The 16,905-nt window shown below is 30.7% G+C and overlaps 1 protein-coding gene across 4 annotated transcripts in view; it reads left to right on the forward strand.

Annotated features, from left to right (window-relative positions):
- The first annotated feature begins 2,962 nt into the window (after positions 1-2,962).
- LOC139510178 (protein TANC2-like) overlaps positions 2,963-16,905 on the forward strand; it is a 69,851-nt gene continuing 55,908 nt past the window's right edge. The window contains exon 1 of one of the 4 annotated variants that reach the window (XM_071296540.1): positions 2,963-3,162. The gene's annotated coding sequence lies outside the window, so the exon portion shown is untranslated. The other 3 variants (XM_071296539.1, XM_071296537.1, XM_071296538.1) reach the window with 3 other exon arrangements.

A 16,905-nucleotide genomic window follows, 5' to 3' on the forward strand; every position in this document is an offset into this window, starting at 1 on the left:
GTCCCTGATACTGTTATTGGCTAGTTATTGGGAATTTAAATGTGGTTTGTTTTAAAGTGGGACACTTATAATGGGCCATACTATAATAACTGAGTTGACAACCCCACCCAATTTTGTAATTTTTCCAAACATATAAAATTTGACAAGAAATGAGCCACCATTTTATTTAACAGCTTAGTTTTCAAATTGTAATTGCATTCAAAGCCAATTTTGTTTTCATCATCTTCTTTTTCTTTTGCTTTTTTTTTTTTATATAGGTAAGCTCCATTTCTTTATTTGTAGACAAAAGTCATTTCTTTTAAGTTGTCCTCATTTATTTATTTCATATATATTATATAATCAATATTTTATCAAACAAATATTCAAACTTATTTTCAAGTCTATTTTTGACATTATTGAATACTCACATGTAAAACAAGGTTGTTTATGTAAAATGGGAGAAAACAACAAAATAAAATAAAATTGAGACTGGAAATGACGTCCCAAAATTGATTTTCTGTTCTCTAACTTTAGTTTCTTCACCCAAATGTTATAAAACTTATTCACAAAGTTTTTTTCTACAAAACACAGATCAACTCTGATTTTGGTTGCGGCACTTTAACCATTTTAGAGTTATGCCCCTTTTCAAATAGAAAAAATGCTGAATAATTTTGTTTCTGTTCTCTAACTGAAGTTTGCTTAAACTAGCCAATATGAAACTTATAAACAATGCTTATTAACACAAAACTCTGATCAAGTATAAATTTGGGTAGCATGACTTTTACAGTTTCTGTCAGTTAATGTGTCTCTATATTAATTTTATGTACAACCAGGGGCATAATCTGTGTCCCATGGAAACATTTCCTATTTATTTATGCTAGGGTTCTGAAGAGTTTACAGAAGTCTCTTTTACACTCTGGATGCTGCTGTTTTTCGAAATGCAAATTATAATATTTTTGTCTACAAATAATATCCAGTAAACCAAGGTTAATCTATCATGGCATTATTAGGAATACATAAGAATGTTTAAGTGCATTTCATTGGCGGATCCAGGGGGGGGGGGGGGGTTCCAGGGATTGGACCCCCCCTTTTTTTTTAGCCGATCAATGCATTTGAATGGGGACATATCGTTGAAACCCCCCTTTATCCTGGGTTGGAAACCCCTCTTTTTAAAATGGCTGGATCCGCCCCTGCATTTCTAGTGCCTTGTTAGATAAGCTGTAAATAGATTCTTTGTTGATTAAGATAAAGGATGAGTTTATTTTGATTTCATAGATAAATAGCAGCAATGATTATTATTTCCACATTCTCGTGAAAATGTTGAGTTCAATTTAAAAAAAAAAATGACCTGTGCTGATCTATTTTTGTCCTAAAGCATGATATTATATATTAACAAGTGCTAATATTATGGTCATTTCTGTGTGAAATTGAAAGGAAGCAAGAATTAGAAATGGAAATCTTAAGTCAAATTTTCAAAAGTTACAAGTAAGTACCTTTCACCCTGTAATTTCCTGTAACCTGTTATTTTCAGTAGTAAAATAGCTATTGGATTAATTGCCTCAAAAGTAAATCTTCCTGCTAGTCATATCTAATCAACAGTAATCTACACCTGTTAGGTTTATAAATATACCATGTTAACCTAGAATTTAAAACATGCCATTAAATGCAATGCGATATCCTACATTTTTCATGGTTTACTATGAAATATGGTTTCATTGATCAAAGATCCCCTTATCAAATTATTAAATTAAACCTTTCGATTGAATTACCTCCCTTAGTTGTAGATCGAAAAATATATACATTTTATCAAATTTCTTTCTTGTCTTGGATACAAAAAAAACATAATTTCCTTTCAAAACTTCCTTTGGCAGATATTTACAAATATATTGTTTTATCCTTATAAAAATTGCTTAAACTTTGAAAATTTTCAGAATGGAAAAGGTGACTAAACTTCATGTATCTTTCTTATAATTTTGAATTTGACATATTTTTTTAATTCATGTTATTTGATAAACCAATTTAGAAGCTATATTTTTGGTTTGTTTGTTGTTAATAAGAATAAAAAAAGATTAAGATGTAAGAACTAGATGTGGTATGATTGCCTGAATGAGACAACTATCTACCAGAGACCAAATGATATGGTAGTTGCTGTATGCTTTCAACAATGAGCAAAACCCAACTATAAAAGGACCTGAAATAACAAATGAAAAACAATTCAAATGAGAAAGCTAATGTCCTGATTTATGCATAAAACAATGTTTAAAAAACAAATATACAAACGACAACTACCAGACTACTGAATTACAGGCTGCTGACTTGGGACAGGCACATACAGAATGTGATAACCACGAGATTAGTAACTGTCACTTTTGGACTTGAGAATGCACTAACCCACTTATAAAATGTGTCAAACCTTCCCCTAATCTGGGACAGTGGTGTAACAGTACAACATTAGAACTAACTATATATACAGTTTAGCTCATTAAATCTATTTAAGAGTATAACTCAAAGAGACAGCAACAAAAGTACACCAAAATAATCTAGTATAATTATATAAGGTAAGTGTATGAATACAACACAGGATGTGGGTTTATTGAGGTTGTAACTTAACATTTAAAAAAAGTTAATTGTCCCCTGCCGCAAGTCCTCATTTGGGACATTCACATAATGGGCAAAAGAGCAACAGTTTTGAACCCAAAACTTTGAACCTTCACACAAACATTGCACATAACAAGGTTAAAAGTTGTGCACCTGCTATTTGGAATTGTTTGCATGATTACTTTTTTTTATTTCCATATACATATACATATATTATTTAAATGTTTGAGTTATCATATCAGGAAATAAAACATATTATTTATACATTTTCTAATGTGAACATTCATCTTTTTCTTCCTCAATCTTTTATAATTTGGTTTAGGTATTGGCTAATATTATAAATACAAAGAACTTGTCAGATAAGGAAAAACCAACAAATCTGTTCATTCTAATCTGAGACTACTATGTGTTATAGTAGTCTCAGTTCTGATTCAATGAAGGAAGAAAAACATATGATTCAACTTAAAAAAAAACCTAAAATTATTCTATTTCTTGGTAAGATAATTAATTCAAGCATACATTTATAACTGCAGAGCACCATTTTGGGCTGTATAAAGTGTGTGTTTACTGGAATTACGATCACAGGTAAGTGTATGGTTATAACAAGAAAGTACTGAACTGCAAAAACTGGGGAAAGTCTGTAAATCCTGACTATAGCAAAAGCTTGACTATATCAACCAACTCAGCAAATGGAAAATAACTATTATATTCATGACCTGATACAGGCATTATCTTATAGAAAATAGTGGGTTAAACCTGGTTTTATAGCTAAACTTCCCACCAAGTCAGCTCAAAACAATATATCTTTCACATCTACAAATTCATGGAAGTAGTTATCATTGTGTCCAAATTTCTGATTCTGTGTATCATTTATGTATTCAGGTAAAAAAAAAAGACTACATCATTGCAGTGTTCTCCACATTATCAGAGTTATGTGACACTATTTGAAATAATTCTCTTATAGATTTTGTTTTGGATGTGACACTATTTTTTCTAGAAACAAGTTGATTATATCAAATTTCCCTGTTCACCAGGATGCTATATGAAATATGTTTTTGTTCAATATAGTGTTAAAATAGTATGAAGAATTTTCATTTGTTCAAAGATTTGTTGTTTTGAAAAATTCTATACATAACTTCTAGTATATTTTGTAATCCAAAAAGACTCCCAATTGTTACCAGCTAGGTTACTGTTTTTAATTTATAGGATGTATTGACTGCAACTCAAGTGATAATCAACATTTTGAATCTACCAGCCCATTTTAACATATTTCACCTTAAATAGAACAAGAAACAAAACATTGATGAGAAACAAACAAATTTCAAAACAGCATACTGTACAAACCAGTTCTGGTGAAAACATTTGAGGCTTCTTCAAATCATAAATCCTCAAAATATATCATAACATAATGCATCCAACTAGAGCAAAAGAAACATTAAAAAAATTTAATAAGACTTTTTTCGTTTATCCAGGCTCTGTTTAATCATTTGGTGCAAGATCTGTGCTTAGGCATAAAACTTTTCAACCTGAGTCACTATAAAATTCAATTTGTGTTGCAATCAATCTCTTATTCTATTGCCTTACAGTTCAAGAGTTCAAAGTGTATGAAAAAATGATAAAAATCAAGTTACTGTCAAAGAACATTGAATTGAATTCTAACCAGCAGAAATCTTTTGATGCATAATTTTATCACTTTTTTTCATTTGCGACAGCTGTTGATTAAATTTACTTAAAAAAAATACAGTTATAGATTTATGTATGTGAATCAATCAAAAACTTAACAAAGAAATTTTTTCCCCTTTGCAATCTGGGGGAGTAAGCAGTCACACTTCGTTGATCCTTATAGTTCCATTCAAACTTGAAAGAGGTTTTGTAAGGTTACTTATCAGTTTGAAATAAATTTGAACATTTTTTACCTTTTACCAAAGAACGTTCACTTCAATTGATTATGAAAACACATACTGGTGTGTGACAAATGAATCGTAGCATTTCTCTTTTTGCTTTGGATGTAGTTATCCAAACCAGATGAATCTTTCTTGATGTGCTTTTGTTTTGGAGATTCTGTTGTTAAACCCTACAATGGATTAAACTTTGACAATATTCAGGTTGATTTTCAAGCAAATTACCCCAGGTAAGGACCTAAAACTTCAGTTTATGCAGGAAGATTTTGAATTTGAAATGTTTATTCATGATCCAGATATTGATTAATTCTGATGCACTTGTACTAAGTTAACCCAGGGTATTTAATTTTTACCTGAGTATAGAAGGCTAAATAGTCAGTGTTTAATTGACATTCTGTATTAAAGATCAAAACTAAATATTATGAAAAAAGATTGCCTACACTATTGATATCAAAGTAAATATGTGCACCATAAATTATGATGTAGAATGTAAAGTTGGTTGAATTTTTTATGAAATCCATACAGTTGTTTGTTCTTTTCAGACATACACATGATATAAATTTGTCATATATGTGCCAATAGCTTTTGTAATATAAAATGTTCTAAGTTTTTCTTTGCTCTCATAACTGTATGAAATTTAGCTACAGTCAAGTCATACATGTACTGTGGTCATTGTTTCATTTGAAATAAAAAAAAGTTTTACTTTTAAGTTTAAAGGTTAAGCTTATTCCAAGTTTACAAAAAAAGCTTTAAAATATGTTAAATGTGTGATGATTAATTGAACTTGCACATCACTGATCCTTTTTTGTTTTGTTATTTTCCTTCATTTGCTATGTTTCCCTTAAAAATACATAAATTCATGGATTACCTTTACTGTCTTTTGAACCTAAATCCAACAGCATGATTATTGATGCACATACTTTTGTGGATTTTGGTTTAAACTACTGAATTTTGAGGAGATGTGAATGATTTACACAATGCTTGAGACTGGTTATATACCATTGTAGTTAATATTTGATAGATCTTGTTTAGACTCTTGTGTATATAATCTGTTGCCATCAGAAAGGACATACCTATCAGTTTGAGATATGAAATGATTTTACCTTATAGGTGACATAGATAGCATTAGATTACTTTATCTTTCAATTTTCTCACCTTTGTAGCACACTGAATTTCTTCAGATTCATTAGGAATATTCAACTTTTAATTTAAGGGATTTTATGGTCAGTGTTATAGCTATGTAAAACACTTTCAAGGTTGTTATGTTTCAAGTGTGTTATTATTTGTGAATGTTAAGATTCTGAAAATATTCACCTATACTTAAAGAAGCATTTTTATTGTCAAAACTGTTTGACTTGCATGACACTTAAATTCTGGGTATGAACATATACCAAGATTGAAGAATATTTCACCCAACCTAGACTTAATTTTCTTGGATCAGTGATCAAGTTTTCTTGGATCCATGATTTAGGTTAAGTTTTCAAGGTCAAGTTCATATCTCAAATACTATTTAAGCAATAGGTCAACTATATAAGGGGTGTGGAATGATTATAAGGTTTGCATTTCGAAATGATAGATTCATCTGACATTAACCTCATTTTCATGGTTCATCAGTCAATGTTAAGTTTGGGTGGTATGCATGGTTTGTTTCTCAGATATTATAATTAAGCAATAGATAAGCTGTATTTACTCACGGTATGGCATGATTATAAAGTTTACATGTCTGTATGACATGTTTCATCTCACCTTGACCTTATTTTCATAGTTCATTGGACTATTTAGTTTTGTGATTTGATCATTTCTGAAATAACTATTAAGGATACTATATTTGATGTATGGAATGATTGTAAGGTGTACATGTTAGTTTTGCATGTGTCATTTGACCTTGACCGCGTTTTTCTGGTTCATTGGTTAAGGTTTAGTTTTCTGTATTTTACTTTGTTTTTCAAATATAATCAATAGGTCAACTATATTTAATGTATGGAAAATTTGTAAGGTTTATAATTTTTTTTTCTGTGGCAAGTATCATCTGACCATGAACTCATTTTTATGGTTCATTTAGTTTAGTTAAGTTTTCCCATTTAAATCTGTTTCGTATACAATGAAGAATAGGTCATACTTATTTGGTGCATTGAATGATTATAAGGTTTCATTGTTTGGTCTGTTCAAGGATTTGTATAGTTAACTAACTATACAAATCCTTGGTCTGTTTCTTGGATATTATAGTCAATATGTCAACTATATTTGTATAGTGTATGGAATGATTGTAAGGTGCACATATCTGTCTGGCAGGGTTTATCCAGGGATTTGTATAGTGTATGGAATGATTGTAAGGTGCACATATCTGTCTGGCAGGGTTTATCCAGGGATTTGTATGGTGTATGGAATGGTGGTAAGGTGCACATATCTGTCTGGCAGGGTTTATCCAGGGATTTGTATGGTGTATGGAATGGTGGTAAGGTGCACATATCTGTCTGGCAGGGTTTATCCAGGGATTTGTATGGTGTATGGAATGATTGTAAGGTGCACATATCTGTCTGGCAGGGTTTATCCAGGGATTTGTATGGTGTATGGAATGGTGGTAAGGTGCACATATCTGTCTGGCAGGGTTTATCCAGGGATTTGTATGGTGTATGGAATGGTTGTAAGGTGCACATATCTGTCTGGCAGGGTTTATCCAGGGATTTGCAGTGTATGGAATTGTTGTAAGGTGCACATATCTGTCTGGCAGGGTTTGTCCAGGGATTTGTATGGTGTATGGAATGGTGGTAAGGTGCACAGATCTGTCTGGCAGGGTTTATCCAGGGATTTGTATAGTGTATGGAATGATTGTAAGGTGCACATATCTGTCTGGCAGGGTTTGTCCAGGGATTTGTATAGTGTATGGAATAATTGTAAGGTGCACATATCTGTCTGGCAGGGTTTATCCAGGGATTTGTATAGTGTATGGAATGATTGTAAAGTGCACATATCTGTCTGACAGGGTTTATCCAGGGATTTGTATAGTGTATGGAATGATTGTAAGGGGCACATATCTGTCTGGCAGGGTTTATCCAGGGATTTGTATAGTGTATGGAATGATTGTAAGGTGCACATATCTGTCTGGCAGGGTTTATCCAGGGATTTGTATGGTGTATGGAATGATTGTAAGGTGCACATATCTGTCTGGCAGGGTTTATCCAGGGATTTATATGGTGTATGGAATGATTGTAAGGTGCACATATCTGTCTGGCAGGGTTTATCCAGGGATTTGTATAGTGTATGGAATGGTTGTAAGGTGCACCTATCTGTCTGGCAGGGTTTATGCAGGGATTTGTATAGTGTATGGAATGGTTGTAAGGTGCACATATCTGTCTGGCAGGGTTTATCCAGGGATTTGTATAGTGTATGGAATAGTTGTAAGGTGCACATATCTGTCTGGCAGGGTTTGTCCAGGGATTTGTATAGTGTATGGAATGATTGTAAGGTGTACATATCTGTCTGGCAGGGTTTATCCAGGGATTTGTATGGTGTATGGAATGATTGTAAGGTGCACATATCTGTCTGGCAGGGTTTGTCCAGGGATTTGTATGGTGTATGGAATAATTGTAAGGTGCACATATCTGTCTGGCAGGGTTTATCCAGGGATTTGTATAAAAGATCTAAATATACAAATCCTTGGTTTATCTGACCTTGGAAAATTTAGCAAAACTTTTGATCATTTTTTTGCTTCTTTACTACTGTTGTGCTCATGGTAATGATAGCAAATTGGTTGATTCATCTGAATACAAATTGAATGCCCTAAACAAGTGTATATTTGAAAATATAAATGTTCATGTATTTTTGTGTGAAAAAAGATAAAAGATTTATATAAAATGCATCATTTTTGATAGGTGAGGTAGTTCAGGCTCTTAAGACCTTATTGTCTAGTTTCATATTGTAGTGAATCGTTTTAGATCAAATTACTTTTTTGTAAAGAACTTAGAAGATGGTTGCAATAATGATTTAAGTTTAATGTATTGATATACATTACAGAGAAATTGAATTTGCATTATTTACTTTTGAAGGTACATGTATTCCAATATTAAATGTTTATTGAATTTGTTTGAATTGAAATTTTCTGATAAGCTAATTGTTTAGTAATTAGCTATATATAGGGAGAAATAGTTGTTTCTCTTTCTTTGAAAAATAAATTTACTATTTGGTCTATTTGTGTAATGTATTGTTTGGTGAATTTTAAGATGGATTACAAGTAACATATTGATCGCCTATCCATTAAATACCTTGATCACATGACTTCGCACAGGTAAACATTAGGAGAATGGACCATAAGTCTCATTGTACTGTATAAACATCTGAAAATCAAAGTGTGGTTTATCGTTTATGGTTTTGGCCTGGTCTCATTTTATAAAAATAGTGGATACTTAGGCATGGTCATCCGGTGTAATGTTGAACTAGATTGATTTTAAATTGATCCATCCATGGCTTTGTAACATGGATATCTTTCTACATGGTGTTTAAAAGGTAGGTGTTTAGGGGAAATCTGGAAACTGCATTTGCAATCAGCTGTTGAGGATTTTTATCTTTATATGTAGGGTCATGATACCATTGCTTGATTGAATTTATGTTTAGTTGTATAAAGATTGATTATGTTTTGATAAAAAGAAAAACACACACTGTGCAGAGGATCAATATACCTACATTTATAATATCTAAAGTGATTAAAATTCTTTAAACATGATTACACGGAAATGGATTTAAATCATTAAGAAAACTAATATCTAGAAGTGGAATAAAGTCAAGTGGTATGTATGTTTTTGTGTATTTTCAAATTTTAAAAGGTAAAAATGTGAATAATTGTGGCGTGCTGTACATGTAGGTTGTGAGTTATGTAATGTACATGCCTAAAGGTGTTGTTTGATTTAAAGATACAAATAAGCATGCAGGATGTGTAATAAAGTCCTTTATAAACATAAAAGTACAAAACCTTTATATTTTGAGATTTTTCTTCTGTGTAAACTTCATTATCATAATTTTGTAACTTAGTTTTGACACAGACATAATACAATTGTATTATATGTCTCTGGTTTGGTGAATCTTCATTCTCTGCAATTATAGTTTTGTTAAAATTAGAAAAAAAAATATGCTAAAGTTTTGCATTTTAATTGATTCCAGTTAAAGATTTTAGACATTTATGGATCTGAATATTTCCTGGAAGTAGGTGCAGAACCAGGATTATAAAAAAGGGAAAAGGGGGAGAGGGGTTCATAATTAAGCAAATATTTGGAATAAAATGCTGTAAAGGGACTCAACTGATTTCAAGTATACAAATACTCTCTTTACAAAGGTTTTGCACTTTTGTAAACAGAAAAGGGGATACTTTTTATGTTGTTTTTAACTCTCCGAACATTGAACTTTGAGTATACCAACCAAGCTCTGGTTATTAGGCATATTGAAAATAAGAGAAAACACTAAAAAAAAGTTCTTTGATTTAACCCGAATTTTGAACAGTGTGCTTTTGTTTTCTCTCTTGATGTTACTGGAGACAATCTTGTTCTTGTTTCTTAACTGATAACACAATCTCAAGGCATTTTATCAAAAAAGAAGGAGTTGGTGGGAAATCTGTAAAAATCCAAAAATGACTCCTGATTAAAAGTTATGAAAGCAAGTGCACAACTCCAAACATTGTTTTTTTTTTTAATTTTGTAATGGACATGTGCTATACTATATAATTGAGTTTATGATACTGCATCTGTCTGTCTGTTTAGACATTAATTATCTATTAGTGTACTTCCAAAACAGATTAGACTTGAAATGGAATATTAGGGTTCATTAATTTGCTTGAATAAATTGATTTAAGTAAGAAGTTAAAGTTTCAAATTGTTTCTTTTTTGAAAGCCTGATTAGAGCTTGTTGTATGTGTAATGAATAAATTGAGATCAAAACTTAAAGGATCTTAAATATGATAGCCAATATGATAAAGACATTTTATAGATGTGTGTGGTTTTATTAGTTCTCAAACTGGTTTTATTTCAGGATTATATTTGAAAATTGTTGAGGTAATTTGAATGATGCCAAACAATACATTCATCATGTTTCCCTTTTTAAAATAGTAGACTAGTATATCATTTTAATACATGCATAAGATTTGGAAAATTAATCATTGTCCAATTTCTTAAACTACTTTCCTATTTAACTTCAGGACTCCTGCTGTTTTAAGAAGTTACTTTTATTCTAATAAAGACTGTTATAATTTTGGAAGTCCACACATTTTTTTTATCAGAGTGCTTTAAAACATTTCTTCATTTATAAATTTGCAAGACATGATTTTAAGTGTAATAGGAAATATCAAATTAACTTTATCTAAATAAGTAAATAGAGGTTTCATCTGGACAGCTATGAATATAGAGGTTTCATCTGGACAGCTATGAATATAGAGGTAAAGCAATTAAACTGAAAGTAATATTTTTTATATAAAATGGAGGAAAATGATATATTATATTTTTATTTGCGGATCTTAGTACTTTGTAAAAGTACTGTATTAGTTGATTTGACAATTCTTATTATGTCCTATATGGGCACATAATTGCCAGAAAGAATTGTGGTTTAATTTAGATTAATTGTGGTCATTCTTCTAAATAATTAGTTGCATTATATGCTTTAATCCTAGACTTACGAGTCATGTCTTAGCATACAGCTATAAGTTATTCATGACAAGTGTAACATTGATTGTTTAGATTATCATTTGAAAGAATATCTTTTGTATCTGCACAGAGCATTATACATCAGCCAAAATTGACTATCAAAATTTCTTTCTGTCACATAAATCTTATGTTCATTATAGGACCAATAATAATAAATAGGATAGATCTTTTTTATGCCCAGTGTAATGTGTTTTGGGGAACTGAGGTTCAAAGAAATACTGGGCATCTCTCTAGTCTGTACCTCTAACCCATAAGCATGTAAGGTCTTGTTACCCTCCCACAAGTAACTATCTGTGAAATTTATATCATAGGTATAATTATCAGCAAAGTTTTGGACAATTTTGAAAATCAGTTCCAAACAACTATGTTTTTAAAAAGTGTTGTAACTTGTAAATATGAATTATATGGAAATTTGCACTGTATTAGCACTCTTGAGCTTACATTTCTTGCAGGATTGATTTGAAATTTCTTTGAAGGTTTATATATCTATGTAGGGGATGATTTTGAAAGTCAGGGCTGATAAAAAAAATTGCAGGAGGAAAGTCCCTTAGAAATGTATGCACTTAGTTTATTAAGTTAAAGCACTCTCAATTGTACAATTCAATGTATGAAATTTAAATCAAAGGTTTATATCAGCAACATCCTTCACAAGATCCAATACAACACTGATATTTTTTTAACAGGAGTTTATATGTTCATAGAAATGTAAATTCTATATAAAACTGGTAAGCACTCTCAATTGTACTTGCCAGATATTCATTCAATGTATTTTTAAGGTTTATATCAGTAATGTTTCTAACATAAGTACAAAATCCATAATATTTTTTTTATAGAAAATATTGCCCATGAGCAGATGAGACCAAGTTAATAACTTCACATTTTGCAAATTGTGAAAGTCAGACATAATGGAAATAACAGTGTAATTATTTTAGTAAAAATTTTGTTGAAAAAGCAGGTTGGATATTTACTATTAGCATTTATTTATCTTATTTTTTTGTTATTGTGCCATATGGATTATGATGCCATTCAAAAATATATTCTGAATGTTTAAAAAGGGGATTTTTTTGGGTGATAATTTTGGTTCAAAAATTGCTTAAAAAAGTGCTTGGACACTCTTCTGAATTAATTTGATTTTCTTATAGATTGGATTTGAGTAGGCATTCATATTTTCCTGCAAAACTTTCTTGATATATATATAATATTCTTCCGCATTAACACAAATTTGTGCATAGATACTAATGATTTTTTTTATATATATATTTCTAACCTGAAACAGCAGTGCAACATTACAACATAGACAGAGACACTATAAAATATCAATAAAATGGCTTTACTCAATCAAAAAGACATATTTACTAAAATAAGTCCAATAATATGACTTACTGTAAAGCATTTATATCATGTATCAAAATCTAAACAAACATGATAACAGAAAACATGTTTTTCCCTTAAAGGGGCACTAGCTACGATATATATAAAAAAATAAAGTATGATTTTTTTTTAGATCAATCATTAATCAAATTGGAATAATGAAATAATAATTTGCTTTTAGCAATCAATTTCCTTTAATTTTGTTGAAATAAGCGATTAAACATAATTTTTGACTGATTCACTTGCAAGTGAAAACGTCATCATCATTCTAACCGGTATTCATGTGAACTTCAAGTTAACCCCTAGCTAGAGATTGACAACGCATGCATTGTACGTGTACTGGTTATTTAAAGAAAAAGAATGTCAACAATGAAAGTGAAACTACGGTAAATCATTTGATTACTAATGCGATGCACATAAAATCATTCTTATATGGTTAAAAACAATGAGAAACATCTATTTTTAATCTATAAAATAAAATCAAACAGACCTATAAAAATGCAATTGCACGTGTTGGTTTAATCTATTCGTATCTTTATTTTTGTTTTGATCGCTTATATGGTCATCTGAGGTCAAATCGATAGTTAATTAGATGGCGTCCGGACTAAAATACACACGAAACGAACCTATATATTATCTACCCCATGCTCTGTAAACTGTTTATTTTAGACTTTTGATAGTTTGGATAAATGTTTTACATTGTTATAAACCAAATATGAGAATTTGAGTCAAATGGGTTACAATGAATTTGACAGCTAGTGCCCCTTTAAAGTTTATTTCCTTATTTCAATCGTAAATTACATTTATCAATTTCTTAGTCTGTTGAATCCTTTTAGATTTCTTTTTTTTTTTGGTTTGAAAGGGAAGTAACTCCGTTATGCCACCAATAACAACTTGTAAGCTTAAACTATGTTTTATGAAATTATTTGAACCTTTCATCATCAATTTCTTCGTCTGTTGAATCCTTTCAGATTTTCCTTCAACACCGTGTTGTTTTTATTCAGAGATAATATTTTTTAACCTGTCCGTCAGTGAATCAGTTTGTCCTTCAGTCATTCTATAAAAGTCAAACTATATTGAATTGCATTCTTTCTTTAATATATAATCCTATATTATGAGAGGAAGAATCCAATTTGATTTTAATATCAAATTAACCTAACATAGCCTGAAATTTGTGCAAAAAAGAGATTTCTTGATGTAAAGGGATTCCAACCTTAGGGAAATACATCGTCACACTTAATGGGAGGAGAATATATATTTATTTTGATGTAACCTTTCTAAGGTCAAGGTCATGGTTACTAAAATACACCCAATTTGTTTTAAAAGTCTTTTTACAGATTTAAATTGAAATACTACCAATAGAATTATAATTTTTCTGGTCTATTTACATGATACAAAGTCTTATTTATTAAGAGTAAGATTTTGAAGGTCACTATGTCTATGGTCAAGGCCATATTTAATTTTTTTTAACATCAAAATATGTGTAGAAAAGAGGTTTCCACATGCTTTAAATCAGTTACTAAACATGGGATAACAAACTTGCTAAGTTTTATGGTCACCTCTCTTTATTCATATTGATGAGAAGAAATTCACATCGATCTTCTTGTTACTATGTCTGTACTGTTGAAAATAAACTTACTAATAACTTATTTGATGAGATGTATAAGATGTCTTAAATCATGATGACATTTTGCATATGGGGACAAGGGGTATGTGAGCTTTTTCATTAAGGTTCTATATATATTGCTCAAGTTGTAGGAATAAAATATGTTTTCAGAGATCTTTAAGCTTAAGCTATTTTTCTTTTAGAACCCTGGCCGTTTTTTATTTTGGGATCTATCACTGGTAATTACTACCTAAGTGTATTGGTTTATTATCTAAATATGATATTGTAAATTATACATTTATTGGAGAGATAAATATCAATGATTCCTGTCAGCGTTAAAACAATGTCAGTTTATCTTGTTCCGTCTTCAATATATTTCTCTGTGTATGTAAATACACTTTTATTAAATAAGATCAGGTCAAGACATTGTGTAGATTTTTCACAAATCTGTATTTGAGAAGTTTATGCCAGGGTTGTTAACATTAGAAGTAGAGCAAATTAGTTTATGTGCAGTGCTCTTGTTTGTCATTTTACCTTTAGAATGTCAGCATTTTTTAGATATCTTCTTTTGTGCCACTTCTTTTCTAAGCTCTATAGATACAAACTTAGAAATGATTTTTTTTAGATTTAAATTCTAATCTTCATCTGAAGATATGAATTTTACCTTTCAGCAATTGCCTCCAAGGAACAGGGTAACATACTTTTACATTTTGCACAGCCATAGGGATGTCCCTCCTTGGCAAGGGTTTTTACTGCTGGTGGGAAAAAGACCTAAATTCCACTCAAACTGGTGCTAGGAACCGTCTTAAAATTGCAGTGAAATGAGAGGGTATTTTTTTTGGGGGGGGGGGGGGGTCTTTGTATAAAATGCCTCACTGTGACCTTGAGAAATTAAAAAAAAAACAAGGTTCTTTTGCTGTTTGTAGTGTTTGCTGTGCATGTTCTGATTTTGTGTCATGGATGAATACCCCATATCATTTCTTTTCTATTTTAAAATTTCCATATTTCTACTCTCCAGTCAACCTTGGATATGTGACAGTTGTTGAAAGAGGAAAATGAGTATGCATCAATGAAAGGGCACATTTGGGATTATTTTTTTAATGGAAACTATTTGACATTCATAAAGAGGACATATATTGGCACTCTTTAACAAAAAGACATGTTTTGCAGTTCAATAGTATCATATGGTCATGTTTGGAGTAAAAGGGAAATGCTAAAAGTGTGTTTTTTAATTTATCTACTCTTCTTTTCTTTTCATTTTTGTCGAGCCTTCGACTTAGTCGAAAAAGCGAGACTAAGCGATCCTACATTCCGTCGGTGGCGGCGGCGGCGTCGGCGTCGGTGTCCACAAATATTCGCTCTGTGGTTAAAGTTTTTGAAATTTTAATAACTTTCTTAAACTATACTGAATTTCTACCAAACTTGGACAGAAGCTTGTTTATGATCATAAGAAAGTATCCAGAAGTAAATTTTGTAAAAATAAAATTCCATTTTTTTGATTTTACTTATAAATGGACTTAGTTTTTCTGCGAGGAAACATTACATTCACTCTGTGGTTAAAGTTTTTAAAATTTTAAAAACTTTCATAAACTATCCTTGATTTGTACCAAACTTGGACAGAAGCTTGTTTATGATCATAAGATAGTATCAAGAAGAAAATTTTGTAAAAATAAATTTCCACTATTCTGTATTTTACTTATATTGAAGTTATAAATGGACTTAGTTTTTTTGCCAGAAACAAAACATTCACTCTGTGGTTTAAGTTTTTAAAATTTTTATAATGTTCTTAAACTATCCTGGATTTCTACCAAACTTAGACAAAAGCTTGTTTCTGATCATAAGATATTATTCAGAAGTAAATTTTGTGAAAAAAAAAATCACTTTTTCCGTATTTTACTTATAAATGGACTTAGTTTTTCTTCCAGTTAACATTACATACAGTCTGCAGTTAAAGTTTATAAAACATTTATTAGATTCATAAACTATCCTGGATTGTTTTACCAAACTTGGAAGCTTCTTTCAATCAAAAGACAGTATCAAGAGGGAAATTTTTATTGATGTTTTTCCTCGTTTTTGTTGAGTCTGCGATTAACAGCAAGAGTAGGCGAGACACTGGGTTCCGTGGAACCCTTACGAATTTTTTAATCTTAATCCCAATGTCAAAGTTCATGTTTTCAAGGTAATTTTAAATCTTTTAAAAAAAAGTTCTCAATACCTAATAATGGTTGCCACACATATATAACTTTGACTAAGTCAGTGAGACAATGCAATTCAAACCTTTATATTGAAAATTTAAAACTGTGACAGTTGAGTAATTGCAAGATTACTTTAATTATAGTTTAAGTTGTCATCATTTATATTGGTATATATTATCAGGAATATACACCTGAAAAATGTTTTAGGCTTAAAATCCTTAACCTTGTCAGCATGCAAATAAAGATGTTTCATCACCTTTTAAAATTGAACAATAAAAGTTGATGTTATCATTGTATAAATAGATTTAAACTTAGACACAAAGAATGTTTGGTTTAATCCTTAGATTGATTTTTGATATGGACTTTGATATAGGTGTAAATATAAGGTGTCTGTCTAGAAAGGGATTTAGCTTTGGGAATTTTAAATTACCATTAGGGGACTTGTCTAATTTATACTGTGGAGGAAGTATTTTAGTGTAGATTCAATATTCAGATTCAATATTTTATTAAAGTCTCACTACTTGCAATACATAGATATACAGTACATACAGAGTATATACACAATATAAAAC

This window comes from Mytilus edulis, chromosome 2 (assembly GCF_963676685.1).
Source record: "Mytilus edulis chromosome 2, xbMytEdul2.2, whole genome shotgun sequence".
In the NCBI taxonomy this organism is placed as follows: Eukaryota; Metazoa; Mollusca; class Bivalvia; order Mytilida; family Mytilidae; genus Mytilus; species Mytilus edulis.